Source organism: Protopterus annectens, chromosome 1.part1, assembly GCF_019279795.1.
Source record: "Protopterus annectens isolate FY-2018-M chromosome 1.part1, PAN1.0, whole genome shotgun sequence".
NCBI lineage: Eukaryota > Metazoa > Chordata > Ceratodontiformes > Protopteridae > Protopterus > Protopterus annectens.
The window spans coordinates 1027711772-1027723807 of record NC_056726.1 but is presented as its reverse complement, the minus strand read 5'-3'; the positions used below and the strand labels follow the sequence as shown (position 1 = coordinate 1027723807).

At 39.9% G+C, this 12036-nt stretch overlaps 1 protein-coding gene across 1 annotated transcript in view; it reads right to left on the bottom strand.

Moving 5' to 3' along the window:
• LOC122808793 overlaps positions 1-12036 on the bottom strand; it is a 1139808-nt gene that overhangs the window by 868112 nt on the left and 259660 nt on the right. The gene's annotated exons all lie outside the window — the stretch shown is intronic.

The window sequence follows — 12036 nt, the reverse complement described above, 5'->3', positions numbered from 1 at the left end:
CTAGCCAATTATCCCTTGTAAGACTCAAACCCTGCACCTTGTGTTTGTAAGGCAAACACCTTAACCATTAGGCCACCCTCCCAACCCCGTCCCTGCAGCATAAGCCATCTCATTCATTATGGCTACACCTTATCGATAACGCTATGCTAAGCATGACTCCATTTTCTATCCATGTTTTGACTTGGTGAACTGCTTCCTGAACTAAATATCGTACCATATTTTTGCATCTGTAAATATGTTTATGCTTTATTGCATATCCTTGTTTCTGAAAATATGTTGCTCATTTCTTATGTGATTCTATCACTTGGGCTGGCTGCAAATGGTCCATTCAGATAGTGCACTACCCTGGTAACATGTAACTATGTATATGTATGTAACTATATTTATATCTATATATGCAGATTAATAAATGATAAATGATAAGTAATAAATAATAAGTACTGTATAAGGATTCATTAACTGAACAGCTGGTGTTTCGCAGCTTCTGATGAGCACCTTGTCATACACTGTAACATAGCGGGGTCTATATTAGAACATTGATGTTTCAGAACATCGAATGTTCTAATATAGAACCCTATTCAGTGAATGCTGTAAATAACGAAGCTGCAGAAAACCAAATTTTTCCTAGGGAAAGAATTCGGTTGTCTGTTTCTGCCACTTTGCTATTTTCAGCTCTGTGGTGGAACATTACGGGTCAGGTTCAGGTAAGTGTGCGATTGTGTGGACGTGAGGGTTAGAGCAGGGTAGGTGAGTTAGGGTTAGGGCGTGGGTGAGTAGAGTGTGCGATAGTGACGGACCATAGGGTTAGGCTTTGGGTTAAGTGGATAGTTAGTGGTATATGTACAGTTTAGTGTAGTGTTAGATGTAAGATTTTAGGTGTATGTGTGTGGATTGCTGTTTGTTTGGTGTGCTTGTGTTGTGTGTATGTGTTTCGGAACAACAAATAATTTCCCTAGGAAAAAAATCACTGTTCTGAATGTTTGATGTTGTCAGCGTTCACTGAATTGGGTTTGATATTAGAACATTCGAAGTTCTGACAATTTGATGTTCTAATATAGACCCACTTGGCATATTCCTGTAATAACCACTGGTGGGGATGGTACCTAGGGGGTACATTTATTGAAAAAATAATCATCTGTACTCATCCCCATCTATATCATCATGAATTCAGGGCCTCCTATCATAGTTTCAGGCCTACAGAATCTGCGTTGGACATGCATTGCACAGTCAGGATTCCCAAGTCCTGTGCTGTCCTTCAGAGGGGATGATTCCTGCTCATTACTGAATCCTATCCATGTGGAAAAGGCAGAGTAACTGTTGGAAAGGGGCAATAGGTGCTGGTCATGGAAATAAGGGTAGAACTTGGCTAGGCTTGTAAGTACCCTAGGGCCTAGCCTAGTAACTTCCTCTGATTATATGATTCTATGATAACATTAACAGCTCAGCCATATTCAATAATCAAACTATATAGATAAAACATGGAGTCTTTGAAGTGTATCACTGGGTGACACAATGGGTGCCGTTCTACATATTTTTCATATTAGCATAAACATCAGTTATTATAATAACAAAGTAACATAAAAATTGTCCAACAACAGCAATTTAATAAAATATAACAAAATATTCACATGTAAATAAATCCAAGGCAATCTGAAGCCCAGCAAGAATCCTCCTCAGAAAATACATCCCTAGATTTAAGTTTGAACCTAAGTGGTAATAAACAACTTGTTACCTACATTGTGATCTAACATTGTGGAATGACTTGTGCTATCAGACAATAGCATTCCTTGTATTACATAAATATACAACTACTGAAATTTTAATGCACCTAAAGCAGCAAATTCTAAGTCACATCAAGAATAATAATTTTTGAGTAATGTTGAGTAATTTCCCTCTCTTAAATTTCTGTGAATACCAAATATAAGCATCCCGGCATGTGTACCACAAGTGGATCTATTTACATGATCGAACTACCACTTCAGTGAACCACACATCATCAAGATAAAAGCATCAAAGACTTGAATCAGAGAATGTTAAGATTCTTGAATCTGAACTCACTGAATTGCAGTGGCTGCCCAACATCTCAGGCAACATAGTAATGCGGTGAACAATTAAACTAAATCTTACATTTCCCCCAATGAATGTGTATTTTCTTTACAAACTGACAATCATGTAAATAGATCCCAGAAGCTGATGATGCCCCCCGGGACAAACTAGTGATTCTGCCACCAGGAAAACTGACAGACAAAGAAACAAATCAACCTAGAGCAGTCTTGCTGTAGCTCAAAGTTATTCAAACTTTGGTGACTCTCGGTGTTCAAAGATAATGTTTATCGCCTCCATCTCTTCTACCCTTTGCATTTACACATAAGTTATTTTTCTTTTTTCCTCTCTTTCTCTCTATCTTTCTGATTTCACAATTTGCATTTGAAATATTATCTTCTAAGTATGAAAAATAACTGTGTACATCTCTCTTTTTCTCTCTCCGTCACCACTTTCATCATAGGATACTACTGATTACTAGGATAATGACCCCTAAAGAGCCTTTATAAAGTCCGGCCATGCCACCCAAATGTAATGGATCACTTTGCATCCCATAAGTTTTATGCAGGGTATATATACCTTGAGCCTGGGTATTCCAATATTTACAAGCTTTCGATTTCTAATAAGGACATAGATGCCAGGCCATAGATAAATGTATGATTCATCATCCACTGATCCAGGTTGCACTTGCAAAAGTGTAAGGATGAAATTTGATTCACATGAGTAGGAAGCCTATTACAGAAAAGGAGCAATATTTTAGACACATACCTGTCTTTTCAGCATGCCTTATTTATTTTGTAGGCACGGCTGAATTTTTTAGATTAAGTGTTTCTGATGCTATAAGTTTTGAGGATGTGCAATAGATCTATTATGGCTGAATCATAAGATACTCTGTAGGGCAGCATAGATTTCTGCTCAGCAGTGTGTAAGATCGTTGAAGCAGTTCACACAGGACATGTTGATAATCCCACCCATTTTTTTTTTTTGTAAAGAATCCCTGTGGACACTCCAGTGATTGTATATGCCAAGTCAACTAGGAATAAATCACAAACCATGAGAAAATAAAGGCACAGTCACTTCATAGTCATGCAATCCATGTCAGGTAAATTCAAAAACTTTAATCCTATAAAATAAGTACTTTCCTCTTACAGTATGTTAAGACTTCAGCAAATAACGTATACAAAAACATCACTGATATTTAAATGTCTGAATGTAGTCACATGACTACTATCCACCAAAATTCTTAAAGTTACAATGTTTGAAATGGTAATAACATTGCATAAAAGAAAAAAATGTGAATGTTAAAAACATTTAAAACACCAAATTATTTTTAACAGACAAGTAATGGACATAACTTCATTAATTACAGGAGTGCAAGTTCCTTCATTTCTAACAATAAACCCCAAGGTCCACCTCTCAAGTTTGTCATTACTTCTGCAACAATCACAAATTGTATAAAATGTTCAGGATATTTCATGACATATTTTGATAAGGCATTTGAATTACTTTTATCCCTAATATAATATGAATGTTCATATATCCTCTCTTTTAAAGTTCGGTGTTAAATCTGGCCCATACTGTTTGACATAGTCTTGTCTAAGATGTAATCCAATGTTATATTCTACAGTCCTATGCATATGTAAACTATGGAGCTTTTCTCCCTGAGCTTCTGATGAAAATGGGTCATGCAACCCAGATGGACTATCCCAGTTAACAAATGTAAAAAAATAAATAATAAATAAATAAATAAATAAATAAATACAATGTTATTACCATTTGATACATTATAACTTAAGAATTTTGGTGAATAGTTCTCATGTGACTAAATTTAAACTTTTAAATATTGGCAATGTTTTTGTGTAAATTATCTGATGAAGCCTTAACATACTTATTAAGACAAAGGCGATTATTTTATGTGATTAAAGTTTTTGAACTTAAGTGGTTTGGATTGTATTGCATATGCTCATTCAGATGTATATCAGCGGGGCATTGTACTCAATGATGGGTCTAAAGAGGGCTGAATATAAAAGAACAATGACAATGATGGACCTGTATGCCATACACTTGCTTATAAATTGTGCAAATACTGTAGAATGATTTCTTTACTACGTTAGACACGTGGTGGTTAAAGGCCAAGTGACTGTCTACATATGTTCCCAAATTCCTGACCTCTGGGTCTACATTTGGAGAGTGCTGTCAGTGTAATAATTAGTCTGATATTCTCATCATGTCTCTCTTCATATAATCCAGGTAGGTATGTCTCAGGTCATTTACGTCCACATGGAATGTGACTGAGTCATACTGGTACTTGTGGTTCAGTGACCTGAGTACATGTGTGAAGTGGTGGATCCTGGCCCCTGAGAGGCAAATTACCGTAACCCTTGCTTTGCGAAGCCTGGTGAGTGGGGCATAAGTGTGCCTCACAATAGAATTCCCTATGACAAGATATAAAATAATAGGGTTGTCTGCCTTATTGGTTTAGACATTGAGACTACTGCGAGTTGAGGCTAACTGTGTATTGGTAAATGTTGTTGTGGTAGTGGGGTTTTAAGGTTGCTGATGACAGTTACCACAATTTCTACATCTGGGAGACCTTTAAGGTTTGGGAAGCTTACTGTCAGGACACTCAGCACATGTGGGTCTATGTGGTTGTCCTGTGATGTATGTAGCTGGTCATGTGCTGTGCTGTGTTGTGTTGGGCTGTGTGTTTCTGACAACCTATTTGGTAGTTGTAGTAATTTTATGTGATAACTTTGCCTCCAGCAATGTATACTTACACCTTTGACATACTGCATTAGATTTGTTGAGAATTAAGTGGTTATCACAGAACATGACACAACCTCTACATTGTCTCAGGATGCTTATGTCTAACAAAGTGGCTACAGGGACAAGACAAAAGTCAGGATACATGGTTTTGAGTATTTATATGGTGGGTTTCAGTGGGTCTGGTACTGTGTATTTAAGTAAGGCTGTGCTTAGTAGCAAACTTATTTTTTGTGGTCCTTATGTCCATAAACACTCTATATGTTAAATAAATGAGTACATGACAGATTTGATTGGATGCTAGTTGGGTAAAAATTGCACACACAGTCTAATCTGTCTCTTTTGTCTGTCTCTTCCTACCTGATAAATTATCCATGGTCATTCCTCCCTGCCAACAGTTACAGTATTTCACTTCTTTGCCAATCTACCTGGATCTGGCCTCACACTGTAAACAAATATCAGCTGAGCAGTGGAATCAACCCAGACTCTTCCCACAGGCACCTTACCAGAGGAAAAAGAAGAAAAACGCTTGAGAATCATTTCTGATGTATTCTGCCAGGTGTGCTTAATGTCTTATACGTCTGATTTTTCATTTTTATAACTATGTTAAGGCAGGAGGTATCTCCTTAACTGCACTTTGCTTGACTCTTCCTTTCAAAAACACTTCTATCTCAGTAGGTAAATTCTTATTAGGATGAACCTACTTTATTAAAGTGCTGGAACAACACACACTACTTTACTGTCATTAGCATTACCAATGTTCTCATGTCTAAACAACTTATAGGTTCATAGGTTAATAGATTAGTATTAAGCTACCTGCCCTTGTGAGCCATTTTAAGCTTAGCCAGTTATTCCTTGTGAGACTCAAACTCTGCACCTTGTGTTTGTAAGGCAAACACCTTAACCATTAGGCCACTCTCCCAACCTTCCAACCTCCATGAATTTGTTCCTACCCTTTTTGAGCTGCCTGCTAGACATAGGCCTTGACAGATTAACTCCCAAGAAAGTGGGAATTGTGTCCACTGTCTTGATGCATTCAGGTGCTCTTTTCTGTGATATTTAAATATCTCATCTACTTGGTTGTACTGTAAAAAGGATACCCTGATGTCCTACCTCACCCCCCCCCCCCAAACACACAAACATGCACACAACTGGGCCTTCCATTTCACACTTGAATGCATAATTTACATCTATATTCAAACAACTGCTTAATAGTCCTTCAGACCATCACAGGGGTGTAGCCAGAGATTTACATTTTGTACTCAAACCTAAGGTTGCTGTCCCCACTACCCACATATCACTTTAAAAATCTACTCAAGCCTCAAAAAGTTAACCCCAGATATATAGGAAGATGCACATTATTTTCAGCTGTTACCATTTATATCCATAAAAAGCTAGTTTTAGAGGGGGTATTCCCTTTTGCACAATAATGCTTTGTATACCTCCATACTACCAATATTTGTTTACACAGTTCAAAAAATTCTGTGCTTCTTGAATGTTGACATTTCTAAGAGATGCTCCAAAAATGTAGTCATTTGAGTACACTGAGTATGCCTATCTACACCCTTCAGCATTGTCCATAATCTTTATACTCCTTCTTAAGAGTAACATTGAACCCAGCCCAGGACCAATAGCTCCCTTTCCTCAACATCAGAACTACTCCTTTGCCACACTGGCATGTACCCTCCTCAATGCACATAGCATCAGAAACAAGCTAGACCACATAAGTGCTTTTATTTCCCAGCACAACCCAGACATTTTAGCAGTCACAGAATCCTGGGTCAACAAAGACTCCCCCAACTATCAACACTTTATAACCTCTTACAAGTATGTCACTGATGCCTGACCAGGCAAAAAATCAAATTGAGGTTCTTTAATTTTGTACAGAAATAAACAAAAACAAAAATCATTGTATAAGGAAACTCCTTCTCAGACTCTGATCTTAACTGGATTCTCCTAAAATCTCCAATTCACAATGGCAAACCACTACTGGTCACTACAATGTATATGCCACCCCCTGCTTTCCTAAATAAATTCAAATCACTCAACACTAGCATCACTAACATCCTTAACAACTGTCCAAAAATAATAACATTATCATCCTAGGGACTTCAGTGTTAATTATCTTGGCCCTTTTTCATCTGACATGTTTAATTTCCCTAGGTCTCCTTCAACTCATAAAACAACCAAGAAGACCAAATCTCATGTCCTCCAAATACTCCACACTCATCCTGAATATTACAAACATACCAGACTCCATCTCCATCATAAATATTCTGCCATCATCACTAAATGACCACTGTTTAATGACCTTTACAATTGGCAACCATTCTATAGTACTACCAACTATATGCAAAACCGTCAGAAACATGAGTAACACAAACATTGACAAAGTCAGAACTTTTCTTACAACCCACAAATGGAACCATATATTCTATTTACATGACGCTAATACAGCAGCTGTAAGCTTAATCAACCTTTTACTCCAGCAGCAAGACAACATTTTTCCCACTTATTTACAACTTTATAAACCAATCAGAACTGAATGGCATGTGTAAAATAGCCAAGAAGTCCATCAGAAGGCACAAAACAAATTGGCAAACAAAGAAACAAATTACCCTCTTATATTCTCCCAAACACTTTTGGAAAGAATTTAACTTACTTACAGGAAGAAAACCTCCTCACGATACCCTGTCTACAAATTGCATTCAGTGTTGTACAACAAAACTTTCTCCAGAATTTAGCAATCTACCATCAATAAGCTCCTCAACTCCCCCAGATCATGCATTGCCCACCCCACCACCATTAATAGCCTTCTTCCATTTCCAAGTAGAATAGAAACTTCTTTGGAACATAAGTATTTGAAAATATTTCCACTAACACCATCCCGGATCTATATATCTATATATATATATATATATATATATATATATATATATATATATATATATATATATATATATATATATATATATATATATATATGTATATGTATGTATATATATATATATATATATATATATGTATGTATAGGGCATTTATAAACCTAGCCAGAATGTGTTTGGCTTTCGCCACCCATTTTAAATTTATTTTGCTATGCCCTTTTTCGAGGTTAGTATACTGTGCCTCTGTCTAACAGTGACACAGAAGTGATACCCGGTAATAAACCTACGATCTCCCATCCACTCATCAAGATTCCTCTTGAAGAGAGTCAATGAGGGACTCTGCCTAACCTGGACTGGGATTTTATTCCAGAGTGAAGGGAGCTTCTGGGTTATGAATCTGTCCCTCCAGCATGTCCTATTTATTTCAGTGCTGAGGTTCAAGTCTCTCGAGCGCGTAGCTCGATGGGATTTGGATTTTCTGAGGTGCAGCATGTCCATTAATTCCGGGTTGGACATGGCTTTATACGTCAGGCACAGATCGCCTCTGAACAAGCGGTATGCCTCTGAGAAGAGCTGGAGTTTCTTTAACCGGGCAGCATATGGCATCTGTTTGAGCCCTTTGATCCTCTTGGTGAGGTACTTTTGGGGTCTTTCCAGTTGCTGCAGGTGTCTGGTAAGGTACATCCCAAAAAGGGCATTGTACTCAATTATGGGCCTGATGAGGGATGAGTAAAGAGGCACGATGACCTCCCCTGATCTAGATGTGAATCCCTTCATGATTAGGTGGGCTATATAAAATGTTTTTCTAACCACTTTGGCCATGTGGTTGTCAAATGAGAGATTGTTATCAACTTGGGTCCCCAGGTCCCTAATTACTTCTTCTGTACTTAATGGATTACCACCTATGTGGTAATTTGTGGGCACTTTGTTTTTGCCAAAGGGGATGACTATACACTTTTTGGCATTTAGCTTGAGGCCATGGCTCTGGCACCAGTTGTCTGTTTCTATGAGGCCCTTTTGGAGGATGCTTGTGTCGGCTGGAGAGTCGATTATGGTGCCCAGTTTGCAGTCATCTGCGAACTTGGTCAGCCACAGTCCTTCCATGTTGGCCTGTACCTCCAAGAAATATATACCGAACAAGAGAAGTCCCAGGACTGAACCTTGTGGGACACCACTTGTAACTGGTTTGGAGTCTGACATGGCTCCAGCAATTCTAACCATGTGGGTTCTGTCCTTGAGCCAGTTTGCAATCCATCTAGTGACATAGGGCTTTATATTTAAGCTGGTGAGCTTATCTATAATGCCCGAGTGGGTATTGTATCGAAGGCTTTTGCGAGGTCCAGGTAGGCTGTGTGGACCACCTTCCCCTCGTCAATGGCCTTGGTGACTGTTTCAAAGAAATCAACCAGGTTTAAGAGGCAGGATCTGCCCTTAAAGCCAAACTGGGTAGGATCCAGTGTTTGTAGGTCCCCAATATCTTTATTTATGAGGTCCATGATGATCCTTTCCATAGCTTTGCAGACCAAGCTAGTCAGGCTTATGGGGCGATAGTTTCCAGGATCTGTTGAGGCACCACCTTTATGGAGAGGGACCACTGTGTTGCTGTACGACACTCTTTGGGCACATATCCTGTAGTAAGGCTGAGATTGAACAGTAGTTTTATGTTTGGGTTTAGCTCTTCCTGGAGTTCATGTAGGACGCAACCCGGGACACCATCTGGTCCCATTGATGCTGTGTTTTTTGCTTTGGAGAGGGCAGCTCTTACCTGAGCATCTGAGATGTCAGAGGGGCAGCACTCTGCTGGGATAGATATTTGCCCTTGGGGAGTTTGCGCTGAACCTGTCAGCTAGGATGTTGGCAATGTCTGTGGGTTTGGTGTATTTTTTGTCATTTTAGACTAATTCTGAGCATATCTGGGAATTCCCACCCAGGTTCCTAGCATAACTAAAGAAAGCCTTGTGATTATCCTTAGTGTCCTGTGCAATTTTTTTCTTGAAGCTGGCCTTAGACAATTTTATGTGTGTCCATAGTTTTTTGCTAATTCTGATCAGTGATGCCTTCCCTTTTTGGGATTTTGCTCTATCATTTAGTAGCTTCCTCCTTCTATTGTATAGTTGTTTATGGCTGGGGTCCACCAGACAGGACGTCTGCCTTTGGAGGATTGGGTCTTGGTTTTATTTGGGATCGCATGATCCATGCATTCCTGAAGGTGTTCATAGAATGCGTTTATAAAGGATTCTATTTTCCACAGGCCCGGGGGTTTGAAGGATTCCACCTTAGTTTTGAGGAGTGTGAAATTTGCTTTAGAGAAGTTTTTCACTGTGGTTTTCTGAGCAGGGGGTGGGGTCGGGATGTGAATATCCAGAGAGATTAGTTTATGGTCTGATCTTACCAGTGAGGGATACACTTCTGGTCTGGAGCATAGAGTCCCAATGTTGGTGATGATCAGGTCCAGTATGTTTCCCCTCTTGTGGGAGTGGTAACAAGTTGTTCCATAGCATTTGAGTTTATAAATTCTAGGAACCTTTGGGCTAGGTTGTTGGAGCTAGAGTAATGCTCCCAGTCTATGTTTGGGTAGTTGAAGTTGCCCAATATAATGGTGTTTGGAGAGACCTTCATATTTTCCAGTGTTCTCAGGAAGGCCGAGTGGGGTTCCTGGGTTTGGGAGGGTGGTCTGTAGCAGACTATAAACTGGAAGGCAGTTTTACCCACTGTTAGTTGCACATGGATAGTCTCTGATGCTTCCTGCTTTGCCACCAACCTGGAGGTGTGGGTATCTTTGATGAATATCGATACTCCCCCTCCTTTTGTGGTTCGGTCAAAGTTTTGGGGCTGGAAAGCATGGTATGAGGTATAACCTGGTAGTGCTGGGGTGCTCTCGGGAGCCCTGAACCAGGTTTCTGTTACTGCACAGATATCAATGTTCTCCATGCTAAGGAGAGTTTGTGCATCTTGAGGTTTAGACTTCTGGCGTTGAGTAGCATTACTCTTAGTTTCTTATCCCTTGTGATACCTATGGAAGTGGGTTTGTCTTTTGAGCCTTGCCTAAAAAAGGCACTATGGGGGTAGCAAGAGCCTTTGCCAATAAGCCCAGGGTAACAGGTGCAAGCCGCCCTAAGCCAAGCATCGTGGCTTGTCGAGCATATCATCCCAAGCTGACAGGCATTGGATCCCCTTTGAATGACACCAGTACTTAAGCCAGTTGTTGAAATTGATCATCTTGTCTTCATATTGTGGCATCATTCTTGGTGAGGGTAAGATGCTACTCAAGGTCAGGGTCATACCGGCCTGGGCTACATGCTCAGAGAGCTCCTTTATGTCTCTTTTCATGTAGTCCAGGGAGGTACTCGGTCATTCACACCAGCATGGACAATGACTGAGTCATATTTGTACTTGCCTTGGAGTGACCTGAGTGCTTGTGTTATGTGGCGGATCCTAGCGCCCGACAAGCTGCTCACTGCGACCCTCTCCTTGTTCAGCCTGGTGAGCGGGACATCAGTGTGCCTGACGATAGAGTCCCCTATTACAAGTGTATCAGGTGTGTTGTTTAGTTGTAAGGGCTGTGACTGTTTGGCACACTGGCTTTGTGAGATATGTGTTGCACGTGTTTTGTTTTGGGGTAGCGGCTGCTTGGGTGCCTGCTTTGGAGGTCTCTGCTGCTTCGGCAGATCTTTATTCAGAGCCTCCGAGTATGTTTTGGTGTGATTATGTGTTTGGTTTGCTGTCGTGGTAGGTCTATGTGAGACTGGAATTGTAGTGAGTGTGGTTTCCTTCTCCTCCTGACTGGTTATGCCAGTACTGAGTTGAGAGAGCTTAGCCTCCAGTTTGGCTATATGGTTGCATCTCTCACATGTGTTGGAATTTGTTGGGAGGAGGAGAGGGTTGTCTGTGTACATGAGGCAGTTGTAACATTGCCTCAAGATTCCCAGATTCACCAGCTGGACCGGAGAGGAGATTGACAACTGACCTTTGGACATGCTAGAATAATATTGGGAATTCCTTAATAATTGAAAACCAGGGCCAGTGGGGAGTGAGGGTGTAGTGCTTTTAATTTTAGTGCTGACTTATATAATTGCTTTAGTGAGCAAGTGCCAGGTAACTTAAGTGCAATGTGTTACAGGTAACTTAAATGCAAAAATGACAAACAGTAACTTTCTTTCAAGTGAAACAAGTAAATAAGTACAGTAAGCAATGCAGATATCACTAGTGATCCACAGAAGCTGAGAAGCAGATTAGGTGGAATTAGCATTCCAGGGAAATAACAAGCAAACAAACAACAAGCATATAAACAAAGCTAGATTCGGCAGGCCTGGATCTAGTCTATGCTACAGCAAACAAGGTGTAC